Source organism: Musca autumnalis, unplaced genomic scaffold (assembly GCF_047663935.1).
Source record: "Musca autumnalis isolate F117 unplaced genomic scaffold, ASM4766393v1 scaffold_1, whole genome shotgun sequence".
Lineage (NCBI taxonomy): Eukaryota > Metazoa > Arthropoda > Insecta > Diptera > Muscidae > Musca > Musca autumnalis.
Window position 1 is genome coordinate 222,291,651 of NW_027411644.1, and position 21,286 is coordinate 222,312,936.

At 34.7% G+C, this 21,286-nt stretch overlaps 1 protein-coding gene across 9 annotated transcripts in view; it reads left to right on the top strand.

Moving 5' to 3' along the window:
* Window positions 1–21,286, top strand: part of 5-HT7 (5-hydroxytryptamine receptor 7) — a 554,635-nt gene that overhangs the window by 209,980 nt on the left and 323,369 nt on the right. For all 9 annotated transcript variants that reach the window (XM_073960261.1, XM_073960262.1, XM_073960264.1 and 6 more), the window contains one exon: window positions 16,701–16,758. The gene's annotated coding sequence lies outside the window, so the exon portion shown is untranslated. The remainder of the gene's footprint in view (window positions 1–16,700; window positions 16,759–21,286) is intronic.

Consider the following 21,286-nt stretch of genomic DNA (forward strand, 5'->3'; position numbering starts at 1 on the left):
TACTTGAATATAAAAGTTGAAAAATCAAAAACATAATAAAAAAATCTCTCCACCTAAACCTAACCAAAAAGATAATTGCCTAACTGTAAAACAACATTTAAGAAGAATTAAATAAAACAACGACATGGCACTATCATTACCCGAAGCGCTCAGAGAAGCGCGCAATATTCCAGTGTTTAATGGTACCGGAGAGTACCTGTTATCAAACTATCTAAGAGATGTAAACATAGTACTCTCACTAATACAAGAAGAACATAGGCCGATAATTACAAACATCCTAGCTAACAGATTGCAAGGAAAGGCACTGCAGGCGGTGGAAACATTGATGCAACCAACATGGGATCAGATAATCACGAAACTGAAGGAAGAGTTCGGTATCAAGGAATCCTTTTTCAAGCTACGAGATGATGCAATGAATGTAAGTTCCGAAAATATTCATGACTTACACGAACAATTATTAAAAATCTTGTGTAAATTAAATACTAAATATACATTAAGCCCAGATAACGAATTATTTACACCTCTGGAAAATAAGAGGAATATTTTTAAAATTTATATAGACTACTTACCTTTGTACATTAGAACTCTTTTAATACAAAATAATATCGACGATATTAATGATGCGATTACTTATCTTACCGAAAATGATCTTATTAAAGACATTCGGCTAAAAAACCATGCTAAAAATAATAAAAAATTCAAACAAAAGAAATCCTATCAAAATGCTCATAATAATCATAACAATAATAATTATAATAATAATAATCATTCCAATAATAGAAGATTTAATTTTGATAATGACGGTAATAGGTATAACGATAATAATGAGCCGATGGAAATAGGAAATATAAATAATGGTGAAAATTTTCATTCACCGCCCCAAAATCCTACTTACCAATAATTCCATTAACTATCAATGGAATTAAAGTAAGATGCCTAATAGATTGCGGTGCTGCAACAACATTAGGTGATTACAGGATATTTGGGGCAACGGCTTCAAAACGTAAAATCAAATATAATTTAGTATTAAACACTCTAACAGGAAGTAAAAATGTAACTGAAGAAGTGATCGTAGATGTTCCGCTTGAATTTAACAGGGCTGGCGAAACCATGTCAGTAAAATTAATAGAGTTAAAAAACCGTAACTTCGATTGTATCATAGGAAACAATGTTTTATTGCCAATGGGGGTAATAATAGACCTTTTAAATAAACAACTGGTGATCGACAATACTAGGGTATCTTTAATAAATAATCAACCTCCAATAAATTATGAACAAATAACCATATTGGAGATTCAGCACCTGGAAACCTGTAGTATTAAAGTACCAGATTATATAAGTACCGAAGAGGGGAATAGGTTGGATAAGTTTTTATGTAAATTTAAAAACACGTTCTATTTAGAGGGGCAATCCTTACCTATGACCACGGAAGTAAAGCATACTATTGCAACAACATCAGATAAACCGATATTTTCAAAAATTTACAGATATCCAAAAATGCATGAGAAAGAGATAGAAAGACAGATTAGGGAAATGCTAGACCAGGGGATAATAAGACCGAGTAAATCGCCTTATAATTCTCCGCTTTGGATAGTACCCAAGAAAGTTGGAGCGGACGGTATTCAAAAATGGCGTTTAGTTATTGATTACCGCCAACTAAATTCCATAACTGTCGATGATAAATTCCCAATGCCCAATATCGATGCATTATTTGATAAACTGGGTAGGGCTCAATACTTCTCAACCATTGACTTGGCGAAAGGCTTTCATCAAATAATGATGGATGAAAGGGATATACCTAAAACTGCATTTTCTTCACCTATGGGACATTTTGAGTATATCAGAATGCCCTTTGGTCTGAAGAATGCACCTGCTACGTTTCAAAGAATGATGAACCATATTCTAAGGGACTATATTAATAAGATTTGTGTTATATATATGGACGATATACTTGTTTTCTCAACCTCGCTGGAAGAACACTTTGATAGTCTAACAAAAATTTTTAATGTTCTGCAAAAACACAATCTTAAAGTTCAATTGAACAAGTGTAATTTCTTAGCCAGAGAAACAAATTTCCTGGGACACCAAGTTACATCGGAAGGCCTAAAGCCATGTCCTAGTAAAATAGAATCCATAAAAAGGACTCAGATACCGGATACCCAAAAGAAAATAAAATCCTTTCTGGGACTTACTGGTTATTATAGAAAATTCATAGAAAACTACTCACATATAGCATCACCAATTATAAAGTACCTTAAAAAAGGAGCAAAAATAAACACTAACGACCCTTTATACATTAGAGCATTTGAAAAACTGAAACATATGATAACACATCCACCAGTTTTGGCTTATCCTGATTTCGAAGAAAAATTTGTAGTCACTACTGACGCTAGTAATGTTGCCTTAGGTGCGGTATTAAGCCAAAAAGGTAAACCAATTTGCTTCGCTAGTAGGACTCTAAATGACCATGAAAGAAACTATAGTGCTATAGAAAAAGAGTTGCTAGCTATAGTTTGGGCCACTAAATATTTCAGGCCTTATTTATTTGGCACAAAATTTTTGATTCGGACAGACCACCAACCCCTAAAATGGTTAGCCTCTCTAAAGGAACCAAATTCTAAGTTGATACGATGGCGAATCAAATTATCGGAATACGACTTTGACATTGAATATGTAAAAGGCAAAGATAATAAGGTAGCCGATTTTCTTAGTCGATTGGAAACAAGCGATGAAAATATGGGATACTTTGACATTAGTCCATTATTCCTGATATCTGAAGATTCCATGCCTTCAGAATCTGACTTTATTCTCAAAAGTGAAGGCATTGTTAATAAATATAGAACTCAAATTAGAATTCTGAATGAAAAACCTTGTCAGTATATTACTAAATATGGAAAATACCATATTTTATACCTAGATATACAAGACCTCCAAAACGCAGAATACTTAGGGAACATCCTAAAAACTCACATAAAAAAGGGAAAAATTGGCATATATTCTGAAGTAAGTAATGATCTATATATTTACTTCGAGACAATGATTAAGAGCCTGTTCGCTGATAATCAGCAACTAAAATTCGTTAAATGTGAAAAACTAGCTATGGACTTAGAAACAGAAGAAGAATTGTATGACGTTATAAATAACACCCATAAAAATACTAATCATAGAGGAGTCATTGAGAATTTTGAGGAAATAAGATATACATACTTTTATCCTAATTTGATCAAGTTTGTAAACAAGTTTATTAATGCGTGCAAAATTTGTAATGAAAACAAATATGACAGGAAGCCATATAAAAAATTATTTAATCATACGGTCACCCCTGATAGACCTAACATGATTGTCCATATGGATATATTCCAGGTCGAGAAAGTTGGGTTTTTAACCACAATAGATAGATTTACAAAAATGGGGTCAGTCCATAGGCTTCAAGACAAAAATATGTCGACAATTAAAATAAAACTCGAAGAGAGAATTGCTCTTTTAGGGAAACCTGAACTCCTTATAATGGACAATGAATTTAACAATGTACTAATCAAGCTATTTTGTGATGAAAATCGCATCGAAACTCATTTTACCACTCCTCATTCTCATACTGGAAATTCAGACATCGAGCGGATGCATTCCAGTTTACTCGAACACATTCGAATACTTAAAAGGGAAGATGAAAATATGGACATAGAAGAATTGGTAATAAGGGCAATAGGCTTCTACAATAACACTATTCATTCCACGACTAATCAAAAACCAATGGACTTTTTAAACCAATCTAATTTAGACTATTCTAAAATAGCCGAAAGAATGATCAACAAGAAGAAAAATGCCATAAACAGAATTAATGAAAAACGAGAGGATATTCCTCAATATGCGGGAAGAGTTCTGTATATGAAAAACCCAATAGCACAAAGGCAAAAAACGGCCAAACGTTTCGTTAAATACACTTTCACTAACCCTAATAAAGTCGACTTAACAAATATTAAAAGACCCTTAAAATCATTTACAGATAACACGGATAATATTCCTGGTCCTGTGGATGTTGGCATTAGTGTCTAATGTCGCATGTGTTGTGCAAATCAATAAAATCGAAACCGAAGCCGGATATACCATTCTCCAAGGAGAACCAATGAATGTCATCACCAATTTTACCGAATTGATACATATAATCCACTTAAATGACTTTCGTGATACTATTCAAAAGTTGAAACTAAGCGTTTCACAATCTTTTAATGTTAATGACGGATGGATTGTTTTGAATTTAAACAAGAAAATTAATGAATGTGAACATTTACTAGAAACATTAGGGAAGCATGTAAGCAACAAAAGAAGCAAACGTGGTCTGATAAACGTCGGCGGTAGGGCAATAAACTGGATATTCGGAAATATGGACGATCAGGACAGAATTCCAATTGAAGGTCATCTGGAAAATATAGATTTTAATCAAAAGAATATGATCAATAACTTGAATAAGCAAGTAAAATTTAACACAGAAATGCAATCATACCTGCAAAATATACGCTTAGTTTTGGAACAGAATAAATATTGGTCAATAAAACATATATTGGCTCGGTAGAAGAGTCTATAAAATTGACAAAATACAACAATTTAATGCTTCTGATTAACGAAGTTAGAAAGAAAATTGAACAAATTCAACAAAATATTATAATGTCGAAATTCGGTATTACAAACAATTTCTTCTTAACGAATGATGAAATTGACCATTTTAAAATTGATAATTTGAAGTTACAATATATGAAGAGTAATTTAGGACGTGTACAAGAGTCAACAATCATATTTGTTATATCAATACCGTCATTTTCAGAAACGACATATAAAACCCACATGTTGTTGCCTATCCCTGATCGGCATGGCTTAGAAATCAACGTCCCAATTACCAAAACAATTAATGTCAATAATATAATCTATATAGTAAAAAATGAAAATGTAATCAATAAGATGGAAATTGCGAATAAATGCATAACCAGCTTATTGAATTTTAAATATGATAATTGTACAAAAATAAAAATGAATATCAGAGAAATGTATGAAATGGATATAGGAAATTTGGTTATAATAAATGCTAATGACAGTTTATACGATTCATGTTCAAATTTCTCGTATCCATTAAAGGGACATTACCTCATAAGCTTTAATAATTGCGAAATTGCAATAAATAATTATAAAATTTTGAGGTTCGAAAGTCGATTTAATATAATAATACCCAACCTTAATGAGTTGCCAAATAATGTTACACAAATATTACCCAAAGTGAATTTTACAGATATTCAGGAAATAAAAAATGCAGTAGAAAATAAGAATTCTACTTATAACTTTTATATTATATATATTTTACTCATTATATTCATATTATAATACATATTACATATATATAAAAAACATATGCTAATTCGAAGGGACTCGAATCTTAACGAGGGGGAAGTTATATGTGAAAGCCATATAACCAGCACAGCACATTTGCCTATGCAACTGTAGAAACAAAAGCTGCAACAATGTATTTTCAGCATAACTTTGGATTACATTGTTGCAATGTCTTAATATCAATCCTTTGATTGAACTGTCCATTTTAATGTTTATTTGATAAGACCACCATCAGTGGCTAAATATAAAACCTATGCAACTTTAGAAATGAAAACTGCAACAATGTATTCACAGCTTAACTTTGGATTACATTGTTGCAATGTCTTAATATCAATCCTTTGATTGAACCGTTCATCTTATGAATTGTTTATGTTTATTTGAAAAGACCACCATCAGTGGCTAAACATTAAACCAAACGGCCACCATCAGTGGCTACTGTTTATTAAATTGCAACTGAGATTGTTTACTCAGCTGCATAATTAAATTCTGATTTTCCCACGTCAAACAAAGAACTTAAGATTCGATTCTTTGGAAATAAAGAGCGTATTAATTTTAAGAATTCAGTCTGTTAATGTACTCCTAACAATACGGTTGTATAATACCGCATTGAATAAAAAATAAAACGTATAAAAAAGTAAATTTTTTGTCTTTTTATTTAACTTACGTAGTTGTATACGCTTAGATTTGCATTCAACTGTAGGGTGTAAAAATGCAAAAGTCTCTAATTCGTTAAAAAACAAAACCTAAATTTTGTAATGCAGTGGTAATATTATGCTTGACATTATGACTTAAATTTTGAATTACTATATCTTGAAAAATTTTATTGTGAACATGTGTAGGCGAGCGAGTGTTTTTCTCTATGGCATACCATAGTATAATTACTTAGGTAGATGCATCAGCGAATCGCTACAACAAAGCAATTTTTTTTTGTAATGTAAAATGTCAAAATTTTCGCCAAATGGTCTCTTGTTGTCTCTTTTTATCGCATGTGTTTGTCTATAAAGCGAACTCATTCTATCTCTTACTTACCAAATCATGTGGTTTTTGTTTTGATTTTTCATGACGAATTCCCAGTTTTTTGACGAAGTGAATACATAAAAGGGGAATTATACAAGTTTGCAGCCTAGGCAACACGCAGTGTCGTCAGGTGTCATTTGACATTTTCATGGAAAGTTTGACAGTTTAGGGTAAAGCGTACTCAGGACAGTTTAACATACGACCATGTTTTGCGTTGTTTACAGTTACTGAAAAAAATCACTTTGGAATTTACTTGTGAACATTTTTGTCCTACAATTTTTCACAAATTTCGACATGGATAACCACGGCAAGAGTGCATCGATCAAATTAAATCTGTGTATGTCGATAAAGGGTCATTCTATATTACTATGAAAGACTGGCTTAATGAATTCAATCGTGGCCGACACTCGCAAAAAGACGAAGGTCGTGAGTGTGGCCTAAAATCGGCGTTATGTCAGAAAAAAAAGAAGCCGTGCGTGAACGGATATTGCAAGATCGCCATGTTATATACCGTGAGATAGAGTGATCCTTAGGCATTTCTTCCACCAACTAAGATTTGATATTGCATGAACACCTGGCCGCAAAAATGGATTTTTCACGCTGGATCCAGAAAAATTGTTCAATCGCTCAAAAAAAGCTCTTGTGGATTTGTGCAAGAAATTGTGAACCAAAACAATCGCGATGCTTCAAACGACATTTATAAGATCGTCACAGACGACGAATTTTGGATTTATGCTTGGGAGCCCGAAACAAAACAGGAATCGACCACTTGGATCTTCGAAATCGAGCTCAATCCAAGGAAAATTGTTCATGGAAGAAGACCTGCCAAGTAAATGGTCCCCTCTTTCTTCAGCAAAACTGACCGTGTGGCGACTATACCACTTGAGATATGTAGGACGGTTAATTGTGAGTGTTACACTAGAATTTGTTTGCCTGAAATCTCCTGAGAAATTCGAAAAACGAACAAGAGAAATCGAATCGTTCTGCATCACGACAATGCGAGCTCTCAAACATCGACTCAAACCAGCGCCTTTTTGACTGGACAAAGCGTGGAATTGATGGGTCATGCAACGAATTTCGTCGTCAGAAGATGCTGTAAAAGCGTTCAAAACCCACAGAAAACAACCCAACACATAGTCGCATGTCAAACTGTCCTAAGTACGTTTAAGCTAAAAACTGTCAAACTTTCAAAACAAAAAACAATGTGAAATGACGTCTGGCGACACTGCCTGTTGCCTAGGTCAGAAGGTTTTTAGTGCCCCTCGTATGCCCTTCAGGAATTAAAATATGGACCAAAATTAAATGTTTATATCTTTAATACAAAAGTAATGGTCCCTTTTACGCGCTAAATAATATCATATCATCGTCCAAAATTGTAGGCATTTTCTTCGACCTAAACTCTTACCTCGTGCAAAATTTCGTGACTATTGAGCTATAATTGCAACCTCTAGCGTCTTTATGATTACACTACAAACAAAAATCTGTGTATATTAGGCTGTAACTCTGTTATCTGACCTCATACATCTACATAATTGGCATCAATGGAAAGGTCGAGAGATCGTCTTCCAAATGTTACTAACGTGGGCGAAATGTGTCTTCGAGGAATAAAGATATAATCTGTATATTAAAAATGTTCACAATTTTCACACAAAAGTTGTGGTCCATTTAACCCTCTAAATATTATATGATCATCGTCTCAATTTGCAAGCTTCTTCTTGGTCATATACTCTTACTTTACTTAAAATTTCGAGGCGATCGGACTATTATTGTGACCTACAGAACCGCTACAAAATTGGATAAAATTATGTTTTTGGTCCATTTCACCCGGTAAATATTTCACGATCAATATAGGTGTCTATTCTGGTCTGAATCCGACCTCCATGTAAAAGTTCGTGACGACCGGTCCATAATTGCAGCCTGAAGTTTGATTACAATTTATAATGGACAGACAGACGGAGGGACGGACGGACACACATCTCAAAATTGCTTTATCTCGTCGAGATGTGAAGATTGGTATACCACATTGGTGGTCTCCGACGAATATTTCGCGGTGTTACATGAATTTTTACCACTACAAACTTATAATTGTGTTGAAATTGATTACAAATTCCGCCATCTCATGTCAACACTATGTGATTTTGGATAGGAAAAATTTATTTCTGAATCATTGCGCTCCGCCAATATTTGACAAGAGTTTAATACACAGAAAAAATATTTCAAGATTTTGTACATATTTTCGTTCGTGATGTAGTTTTTTTCATACTGTACAGGTACCTTACATAAGATACATGTGCAGTTGTTATTTCCATCCGAAAGACACTATTTTTTAAAATATATGTAAGATTTTCATGAGATGTAAAATAACTTTCCTATTTTTCCCTACATTCCCTTTATTTCCTCTTGTATTTCCTATCTTGTTCGGTAAATACTCTCAACTTTGTTCGCTTTTTCTTTTGAATGCTCTCACCATCACATTTACAATGTATCAACAAACCACAACATCCCCCACCATCGTCTCACTATCACATTCATCGTCTCACTATCAACATTCAATGTAGGAAGTAAATTTCCCTTTAAATTTCGGTACGAATTCGGATCGATATGTCGGAATCAAATTTCCCTTCGCACAACAGCCACCTTAGATATTCATATATCTAACCTCATTTTAGTTTGGTTCGGAAAAACATAGTGGTTGGTTATAAAATTCGCATATACAATTTTTAAAATTTTTGATTACGAGGGCAGTTCGGAAACTTCTTAGCCTAGCACAAAAAGCGCGGTATAAACAGAAAAAAGTTAAGTGTTTTGGAAGCTTCCATCTCTGTTATGAACACATGTTAAATTTTGTTTCGATCTGGCAACTTCTTCATATAGAACAGGTGTTCAAAAAAGACGCATCCGCAATACAATGGAAAAATTAGAAATGCGTGCTGTCATAAAATATTTACATAAAAAGGTTTATCGGGACAAGAAATTCATAATGATATGGTGAATGTGTTAGGTGAAAGTGCTCCTTCATATGCAACAGTAAAAAATTGGGTTTCTGAATTTAAACGTGGTCGTATGTACAAGCATTGAAGATGAACCACGTAGTGGACGTCCAAAAACAGCAAAAACAACAGAAATTGTAGCCAAAGTGCATGATATGGATTAAATAATCGACGAATAAAAGTTCCTAAAATTGCTAATATCATGGGCATCTCAAATGATCGAGTCCATTTAATTTTGCATGAAGAACTACAGATGAAAAAGCTTTCTGAAAGATGGGTGCCGCATTTGTTAAGAGTCGATCAAAATGCATAAGAATGAACATTTCTCAAGCTTGTTTGGATCGTTTTAAGCGAAATAAAATGGATTTTAAGCGTCGTTTCATAACTGTTGATGAGACATGGATCCACCACTATACTCCAGAGACAAAAGAACAATCTAAACAATGGACTGAAGCTGGAGGAAGTGCCCCAACGAAGGCGAAAACAATTCAATCGGCTGGTAAGGTTATGGCAACGGTTTTTTGGGACTTCAAAGGTATTTTATTGATTGACTATCTGCAAAAGGGTAAAACAATAAATTCAGAGTACTATTGCAACCTTTTGGATCAATTAAATGTACAAATTCGAGAAAAACGTCCTGGCTTAAAACACAAAAAAATAAATTTTCATCAAGACAACGCACCAGCGCACAAGAGTGTTTTAACAATGGCTAAAATCAACGAATTAAAGTACGAGTTGCTTGACCACCCACCTTATTCTCCTGATTAAGCTCCCAGTGACTTTTACTTGTTCCCAAATCCAAAAAATGCCTTGCTGGAAAGCGTTTTACCTCAAATGAAGATGCAATTACAGTTGTAAACCACTATTTTGAAGACCTTGAGGAAAACTATTTTAATCAAGGGATAGAATTGCTAGAAAAGCGTTGGTCTAAGTGCATTGAAGTTTTTAGGAGATTATATTGAAAAATAAAAATATTTTTGAAAAACTAAGTATTCTCTTTCATTGACAGGCTAAGAAGTTTCGAACCGCCCTCGTATAAATGCAACATATAATAATTAAGCTAGTTCTGATAGACTCGTGATAGATTCGCACATATAACTACAAAACGATAACAACATTGAAAATCATTAGAAACGTTTGAAATACAATCTTCCAATAAAAAGAATATCAATGAAAAAGAGGCGTTAGATGTTTACGAATATTCGGAAGGTGCCTCCGATTTTCATACGACATTCTTCCGAATTCGTTCAGAAATCTGGAAAAATATTCGGAAAAAATTCGCCTTCCGAATTTCCCAAGGATTTTCTTCCGATTTTAAGTTTATCCGATTTAGCTCCTATATTTCGTTCCGAAATTATGTCAACCACTTTATACAACTTTCGTTAGGTTATCGTTACGATATCGGATCCGACATCGGACGTAGTGTCCGAATTTTGTTCCGATTTCGCTACGATGTCGGTACGATTGGTTTGCTGGGTAAATTGCTGGGAACAAACGACAACAACACCAACCTGACTGAAATACAAATAAACCCTTTTCGTTAAACTACCACCGTCGTAACAATTGTCAGATAAATGACAAACTAAACAACTACATTGCGTTTGGCGTCGAATAAAGTGATTAGCTGTACGATATAGTTCGCATCTACAATTTTTATACCCTCCACCATAGTATGGAGGGTATATTAAGTTTGTCATTCTGTTTGTAACACATCGAACTAATCATTTGCGACCCTATAAAGTATATATATTCTTGATCAGGATAAAATTCTATGACGATCTAGCCATGTCCGTCTGTCCGTCTGTCCGTCTGTTGTAATAACTCTAGCGTCCGCAATAATTGAGATAGAGTGCTGAAATTTTGCACCCGAGGGTCTTTTTTCCATAGGCAGGTCAAGTTCGAAGATGGGCTATATCGGTCCACTTTTTGGTATAGCCCCCATATAACGGTACCTCCGGATTTGAGGTATTTTGACGTTCTTCGCCACATTTGCAGACCGAATTAGCTATAATTTGGCAATTAGGGTTCCTAGTGATCAACAAACTTACATCCCAAAGGATATGGGCATAGGTCCATGTTTTGGTATAGTCCCCATATAACGGTACCTCCCGATTTTCGGTATTTTGAGAATTTTAGCCACAATTTTTAACCGAACTATCTGCAATTTGACATTTGAGGTTCCCAGTGGTCATGAAACATCTCCACGAAACATCGTCAACATAGGTCCATGTTTTGGTATAGCCCCCATATAACGGTACCTCCCGATTTTCGGTATTTTGAGAATTTTAGCTAAAATTTTTAACCGAACTAGCTGTAATTTGCCATTTGAGGTTCTCAGTGGTCATGAAACATCCCCACCAAACATCGTCAACATAGGTCCATGTTTTGGTATAGCCCCCATATAACGGTACCTCCCAATTTTCGGTATTTTGAGAATTTTAGCTACAGTTGTTAACCGAAATAGCCGTAATTTGACATTTGAAGTTCTCAGTGGTCATAAAACATCTCCAACGAAACATCGTCAACATAGGTCCATGTTTTGGCATAGCCCCATATAAGGGTATCTCCCGATTTTCGGTATTTTGAGAATTTTAGCTGCAATTTTTAACCGAACTAGCTGTAATGATCGGTTTTTTGAGAATTTTAGCTACAATTTTGTCTATTCAAAAATAATCGTCAATATAGGTCCATGTTTTGGTATATCCCCCTATATAACTGTACCTCCCGATTTTCGGGAATTTTCAGTGGTCACGAAATTTCTTCACTAAAATTCGTCAACAAGGGTCTATTTTTGAGGGTCTACATTGTTTTGATGAAACTACCCTCAATTTGACTCTTGAAGTTCCCTGCAGCTATAAAACTTTTCCGCCAAAAAATTTAAAGATAGGTTGACTCTTTGATATAGCCCCGTAGGTGGTACCTTTCAGCTAGCTGAAAACATTTTTTAGATTAGATTAGATAACACTGTGCAACAAAATGGAGGTGAAAGTCTGGGGCACGGAAAATTACCCCGAAGGACAAATTTTTGTTAGAGACCCTGTGGGCCATCAGGAATTAGCGTTATATCTTTGTTCACTGTTGCTTAAGTGTTCTACAAAAACAACAAACAAAGATAAAATGCTAATTCATGATGGCTTACAGGGTCTCTTGAAAAAACTTCATCACGCCATAACGCGGAAGTTCGACTCACGGCGCATCTGTCCTTCGGGGTTTTAATATACACACACCAAGGGCTTTCATCTCCAAAAGGAATTATCTCTGCCCCAACATTTGTGTTCACAGTGTAATTTAAGCAATAGTGGGAGACAGTAGGAGTCTATCCATTGTCGAAAAGTTGTTCCACTTAAAATTGTAAAAGGACCCTAATTATTCCATTTTAATTAAGACTATTTTATGGTGGAGGGTATAAAAAGTTCGGCCCGGCCGAACTTAACGACTTTTTACTTGTTTAATTTCTTTAATATAAAGGCAACATCTAACATATCAACCTAGTGCTGATAGACTCAACATGTATGTACATATAACAACTACAGTGAAAATCATTAAAATAAAACGGTAAATTACAATAAAACAAATAAAAATAAAATTAAAGCATTAAATAAAAAGCAGCAAAACTTTTCTCTGGTTTGGTTGGTGGTGTGGGGGTTGTTAGTCAATAAAAACAAAATAACTCACCAAAATTGTTCTTTTCAATCTCTCAGAAGAAATCAATATTTTTTCGCTTTATGATAGGCGTTCATGAGATGCAGAAATTTGAACCTTGGCAAGACTTTATGAACACTATTCCTGAAATGCAGTAAATTTTTTCTGTGTAAAACCTCTCTCCAAACCATCAGCGCTCTATGTAAATCAGTTTTTAGATTTACTTTATTATCATTGCTGGAAAATGCATCTGCCGTATATATGTCTATGGGCCATAAAAGCGTTAGTAAAATGCTCAGACGCTATTCCAAATCTTGTTCACTTCGATTATTTAAATGTAACTTTTTCGTCGTACGAAGGTAATTTTTAGAGTGATATTTAAATTAATTATCTTTCGAGTTGAGCTTTTATGATCTAAGAGGTACCTCGAAAACTTGGAATCCACCTAAGCCCCACACATTCAACCATTATGCTACGTTTCACTGGTGGTTAGACCGATCATCAGGTATATAATAATGTTATTTTAGTGGGGGGACGAAGGCTAAGCTTGGAAACTAGCATTTATATCACAAATCATTCAAAAATTGTATAATCGAATTATTTGTTTTAATGTTAGTTATTTAATTCCAAACCCTTCCTTTAGTCCGACTTGGCTGGTGACCCTATTTTTCAATGCAAACATTTCAAATACTAAGTCAGCTTTTTTCCGCCTTTTTTTGTGTTTGTCCTTCTGTATCAGAAGATTTTGATAATCAATATTTGTCGTCGGAATCATTGGCAAGTTGATGATGCTTAGAACGCTAAGAAGTCGGCAAACGTGTCACTTTGTTGTCGGAGTTCCAGGTTCGTATCCCAGCCTGGCTCATGCTGAAGTCATTTTTATACCCTCAGCCTTTAGGCTAAAGAGGGTATTTACACTTTGATACGACAAAAAATGTGCCTCATCGAAATAATGGTTTTAGACCCCAAGTATGTTTGTACGATATCCGTTTCAGACAATTTTGTCCGTCCGTCTGTCTGTCTGTCTGTCTGTCCGTCTGTCTGTCTGGCTGGCTGGTGCGCACGATAACTCTCGAACGAATCAATCGATTCGGTTCAAATTTTGGGTATCGAAATATTTTGTCCAGATTCGATTTAAGTTCGAAGATGGGCCATATAGGTCCACTCCTTCAGGTACCTCCTTCACAAATGTTAAAAAATTGTCGCAAAACTTGTGCACACAATAACTCTTGTAGGGAATAACCGATTTGGTCCATACTTTGCACATCGTGTAATTTCTACCAAACTTAGACGAGGTTCCAATATGGACTCAATCGGTCCACTCCTTCGGGTACCTCCCACACAAAATTTCGGAAAAGTTCAGTTTAGGACCTGGTCTCGAATCGCTTTGATTTTTGTTAACGCAAGGTGAATTCGCTGTCCTCTATACGACGCTGTAAGTTTCATTAGGGGCAAGTTCATACTTCCTGAGAAAATAGCCTGAAGTTACAAAAAACCCTATGACACCGTGTGTAGTGGTTGGACGCAAGATAACTCTCGAACGGATCTGCCGATTCGGTCAAAATTTGGCTTTCGTAATATTTTGTCCAAACTTAGTTCAAGATAATAGATGGATTATATCGGTCCACTCCTTCCGGTACCTCCCCACAAAAGTTCGAAAATGTTCGGAAAATTTGTGCGTACGATAACTCTGGAAGGGAGTAACCGATTTGGTCCATACTTTGCACATTATGAAATTTCTACCAGACTTAGATGAGGTTCCAATATGGACTCAATCGGTAAACTCCTTCGAGTACCTCCCACACAAAATTTCGGAAAAGTTCAGTTTAGGACCTGCTCTCGAATAGCCTTGGTTTTTGTTGTAACATCTTGTATTCACTGTCCCCTATACGAAGGTACAAGTTTCCTCAGGGGCAAGTCCATACTTCCTGAAAAAATAGCCTGAAAGTTGAAAAACAAACCCTATGACACCATGTTTATGGGTGGAAGCGCAAGATAATTCTCGAACGAATATGCCGATTCCGGCCAAAATTTGGCCTTCCTAATATTGTTTCCAAACTTAGTTTAAGTTCGTAGATAAGCAATATCGGTCCACTCCTTCAGGTACCTACCCCACAGATGTTCAAAAATATTCAGAAAATTTGTGTGCACGATAACTATTTATGGGAGTGATTTGGTCCATACTTTACACATTCTCAAAATATCTACCAATATAGATCAGGTTCGAATATGGACTATATTTGTCCACTCCATCCCGTACCTCCCACACAAAATTTTGGATAAGTTCACTTTAAGACCTGCTATTGAATCACTTTAATTTTTGTTGAAGCAACTTACATTCGCTGCCTCAATTACGATGGTAAAAGTTGTTTCAGGGGCAAGTCCATAATTCTTGAGAAAACAGCCCGAATGGTGTAAAAACCCGCTATGGCACCCCCATGGTCTATGACGGTCCATTCCCTTAAGTACCTTTTCAGCAAAATTTTTGAACTTTAATCCTAATCAACATTTTTGTCGGTTCATACGACCAACATTTTGAAACCCCCTAATTACATAATTTTTTTGGGAAAAAAGTGTTTCAATTTGCACAGGCTGAGGGTATATCTCTGTCGGCAAAGCCGACTGATACTTTTTTACTTGTTTGTTTTGCCTTATCTTCTGATACAGAAGGACAAATAGAAATAAAGGCATTGAAAATAGGGTTACCAGCCAAGTCGGACTATAGGAAAGGTTTGGAATTAAATAACTAAAGTTAAAATAAATAAATAAATAATTCGAATATACTATTTTCGAATGATTTGTGGTATAAATGCTAGTTTCCAAGCATAGCCTTCGTCCATCCACTAAAATAACATTCTAATATGCTTGATGATCGGTCTAACCACCCGTGAATCGTAGCATAATGGTTGAATGTGTGGCGCTTTGGTGGATTCCCAATTTGTCTATGTACATACCTCTTAGGTTATAACAGCCCAACTCGAAAGAGAATTAATTCAAATAACATATTCTAGTTTGCTACACTTGTATAGTTTTTTTCTGTGTTAATATTTATATTTATTCTTGGCGCCTATTATGAAGGGTGAATGTAAAAATATATGTAGTACATTTTATTTTCACTCATCGCACCCCAATGCACTTATTAGCTATGCAAATTACTATATAACAAGTGATATTAAAATACAGAATGGATGAGCGATAATAATTCAAACTTCAATACAGCAATCTTTATATTATATATGTAGTTAGGGATTATGATTATTTTTTCTTATGCATACTTTTGTTTTTTTTTTTTTTTTTTTTTTTTTGTTTAAGAATAATTGATAAATATAGATTAATGCCAGTGGAAAAAATAATTGTAATCATACATTTTAATCCAGCGTAACATACAACATATTAAAGGAATGGTTATGATTGATACATAAAATGATGGTTATATGGTTGAGTATTTATAATCGTGTGCGTGGGGGTATGTGAGTGTGCGTGCGTGTAAATTAATGTTTGATTTTCATTTCAGTCTTCCCATCCATGTGTGGTGTATTTTGTTGGTTGAGTACGAGAATATTATTCATGATAACGATAATTGAATTGACTTTGATTTATATGGCTTAAGATATTTAATTAAAATTATATATCGTTTTATCATTTCTCTTTTTCCTCTTCTTACTATATTTTCAGTTCAACAAACAATCGTTTAGAAATTAAGATTAGCGAGCAGTACAGTAACAATTTGAAGGTGAGTGAGTAGCTGTGAAATTTAAGATAAGATTTGAACAGTCTTACTGGGGTCACAATAAAAATAAACACTATTTTATATGCCAAATAATAAAAGAAAACTTTGGATAGCGGTGAATCATAATGGCGAAGTGAATGTTTGGGGTGTTTTCCACAAGCAATGCAAAGAACAATTGGCAAACATTATATATAAGGTGTGATAAGAGAAACGATCTTGCAAAAATCCTCTTTCTCTCTTACGATCACTCGAGACTTTTCTTTTAGATTGTATGAATAGCCCTCAACTCCTTAATTTATTTGCAGGTACTCAAAACATCTTCGGACAGTTCTATATCAGAAATTGTGGATGTCCCCGCATTCTGTACACTTCCCTGAAGGCCCACAACATTTCTGGTGCATTAATTTAACTTGTATAACAATCCATTCTATTTTCACAGTGTTACATTGCAACCCCAACGTATATGGTAAAAACTAAAAATCTTTTACAATCGATGGATCCAAACTGCACCCTAATAAAATGACTGAAATTCTTTAAAATTAAATGTTTTACGAGGGAACCCATAATGTCGACCATTAAAATTAATTTACGTGGAAGCTGTGTTGACATCAATGTAAAAAATGGGTAAAAATCCGTTGAAGTCAACAAGTTTGTTTATGCTCTCTTCCGATTTCTGGCTTAACCTTACATTATATAGACATATCCCCAAAGAAAGACTCAAAGAAAACTCCATGGGCAATACGATACTATTGCATGGTTTTTCGATATATCGACTGCATCCACCTAAAATTTCTGCTGATATTTTGACGTCCAAATTTAGGAGTTTCTTGAATTTTTTTTAATAATCCGGACGCGCCACAAGGTAATGTTCAAAGCTCATACTAGGATTATAGAACTCGTGATTTTATATCGTTTAATGTACATCTCATGAGTGAGCTCCTTACATCATCCTAGTAATTGGAGTCTAAAGGCCAAAATTTTATGCTTGAATTTTCTTAAAAAACCCTATTTTTTGCGTGTAAATTTCCTTTGAACCCCGCATGAATTTTGTTTTTAAGTGACGGATCTAATGAGCCCTTCCGAGTTCGAAACCATCCACTAAAACGGTGAATACAGATACCTTAAAAAAGGAAAATCTGCAAAAATATATTTTGACGTGTGCCATAAATTACAGAGATACGCGAGTAATATGGGTATTTTACACAAAATAGAATGTGGAGGCATATCCGCGGTTCTTGAAGAATTTATTTGTAACAAGCAAACCCCGGTACGCGTTGCTGGCCCGTCGTAATGAGCTTTAATGACAACTTTTTATGGACTTTATGCTTGACAATTCAAAAATATATATTTTCTACCTCACTTCTTCGGTTCATTGTTAAACCGAGGAGGATTTTAATTTTATCAACATATGTTGTCCGTAATCTTTCTTTTCTCTTACGGTCTTTGTGAATTTATGCTTTTTAGGATTTATTATCGTCCATGTCCCTGTCTTTATCCTAAAGCGATCTAATTATAAAAGTTAAAAAAATGGTTAAGTCGAATTCTCCCGCTTATTGAGACTTATATGTTTTAGTTTTTCACGGCTGATGAACCGTTGAACCTCCCCATTTAAAGAAATTTGTAAATATAAAGTTTTTTTTGATCGGGGGCGCAACCACCGTTGTCTCGAAAATTAAATTCCAAGCCCATGCACTCATAAGTTTAGCAAATATAGGGACATTCCACATTCCACTTGAACACTTTCTGAAAATTGCATGAAATTAGGTTCAGTAGTTTTGGAAAAATAAAGTATTGAAAAGAGTGGGCGTGGTCATCAGTTTTCAAGATACAACCTATTTAAAAAAAGTGGAAGTGGTTTCGTATTGTGGCTCCATCGGGGGCCATCCCTGTACAATTTCAGGAAAATCGAATAATCGAAATAATGGTTTTAGACCCCAAGTATGTTTGGACGAAATGTGTTTCAGACAATTTGGAGTTGATTTAGCTATGTCCTCCATCTCCTGTCTGTGTGTCAGCCTGGCTCAGTGCAAAAATCTCTATGAAACCGTGTGTAGTGGCTGGAGCGCAAGAAAATTCTCGAACGAATCTGTCGATTGGGTCCAACATTTGTACAATCATAGTTAAAGGTCGAAGATAAACCATATCGGCCCATTCCTTCAGGTAAGTTCCCCAAAAAATATCAAAAATGTTCGGAAAAATTGTGCTCACGATAACTCTTGAAGGGAATGACCGATTTGGTCCATACTTTACACATCCTAATATATCTACCATATGTATATCTTGTTTGAATATTGACTATATTTGTCCACTCCTTCGGGTACCTCCCCCACAAAATTTCGGATAAGTTCACTTTAAGACCTGCTCTTGAATCACTTTGATTTCTATTGAAGCAATTTGCATTCGCTGCCTCAATTACGACGGTAAAAGTTTTTTCAGGGACAAGTCCATACTTCTTAAGAAAACATCCCGAAAGGTGTAAAAGCCCCTAAGGCACAATATGTAGTGGCTGGAGAGCACGATAACTCTCGAACCGATGAACCGATTTGGTCCAAAATTTGGCCTTTGTCATATTTTGTCCAAACATACCGGTCCACAAATTCCGGTACTTCTCCCCAGTATTTAAAAAAATTCACTCATGCCCGATATCTCTTGAACGGGGCAACCAATTTGGTCCAAACTTTGGATCTCCTAATATTTTGTCCAAAATTAGTTTAACTTCAAAAATGGCCCATTTCGGCCCTCTCCTTAGGGTACCTCCCCCACCAAAGATCACTATTTGTGTTTAAGTGCAACTTAGGGTCTGTTCGAAGGTCTCTGAAAATGTATACTGATGCCGTTCGTTGAGGTCCAGTTTACAGCCATATTATGTATTCCGCGGACAAGTCCTGGCATTTACACGATGACCCACTGAAATGACTACACCGTTTTTAAGATGTAATTTGAATTATTTTAATGGTAATTCGAGAATTCTATTTGTAATTCGTAACATTTCATTTGTAATTCGAGAATTCCATTTGTAAATCGAATTCTTCCATTTGAAACTTGAATTATTCCATATGTAATTCGAATTATTCCATTTGTAATTCGAATTGTTCCATTTGAAATTTGAATTATTCCATATGTAATTCGAATTATTCCATTTGTAATTCGAATTCTTCCATTTGAAATTTGAATTATTCCATATGTAATTCGAATTATTCCATTTGTAATTCTAATTATTCCATTTGTAATTCGAATGATTTCCTTTGTAATTTAAAATAAAATAATTCGAATTACAAATTGAATAATTCGAATTTCAAATGGAATAATTCGAATTACAAATGGAATAATTCGAATTTCAAATGGAATAATTCGAATTACAAAGGGAATGATTCGAATTTCAAATAGAATAATTCGAATTACAAATAGAATAATTGGAATTACAAATAGAATAATTCGAATTACAAATAGAATAATTCGAATTACAAATGGAATAATTCGAATTACAAATAGAATTCTCGAATTACAAATGAAATGTCACGAATTACTACTTAAATTACATCTGAAAAAATTTAGTGGGAGCGAAAGACCCACTTCAATAATGGACTATGTGGGTCCATTCCTTGGATTAGAATTAGTATTAGGATTAAAGGAGGTGCTTACTCTGCAATACTTTTGTACTTTAATCCTAATTCACATTTTTGTCGGTTCATACCCCCTAAATAATTTTTTTTTTGGGAAAAGGTGTTTCAATTTACACCGGCTGAGGGCATATCTCTGTCGGCAAAGGCGACTGATACTTTTTTACTTATTTTTATTGACTTGTCTGAAGAGAATTTTAAACAGAAAAATTTGACACACAAACATTTTTGTACCTGTTATTGAAATATTTGTTGCATTTTCAATAATTTTGCATATGTCATAGTTTCGATTGTGGGTATTCTCGTTCTATTTCAATTGGATACTACGTACAGTCACAACAGGTATTTACAAAAAATTCTCCCACCTTAAAATAGAAAAATGCACTTTATTTTAACTGTGGCAAATTTGAGCAAGAATTTATTTCTCAGTTTATTAGTTCAGAACCCCAGCGATGTTCCAAAATCAAATTGGAGGTGGACAAACTTGGACATTTTTTAAAACTTTAAATATATTTTAAAAATATTTGTGAGAATAATTTTCAATATACATACAAACAGGGATTTTACTACACTAATTTTACAAAGTCTTTAGTTCTTTTTTTTATACCCTCCACCATAGTATGGAGGGTATATTAAGTTTGTTTTTCCGTTTGTAACGCATTGAAATACTCATTTGCGACCCTATAAAGTATATATATTCTTGATCAGGGTAAAATTCTAAGTCGATCTGAGCACGTCCGTCCGTCCGTCCGTCCGTCCGTCCGTCTGTGGTAATCACTCTAGCATCCACAAAAATGGAGATAGGACGCTGAAATTTTGGGAAAATGCGTCTTTTGTTTGCAGGCAGGTCAAGTTCGATGATGGGCTATATCGGTCCACGTTTTGGTATAGCCCCCATATAACGGTACCCC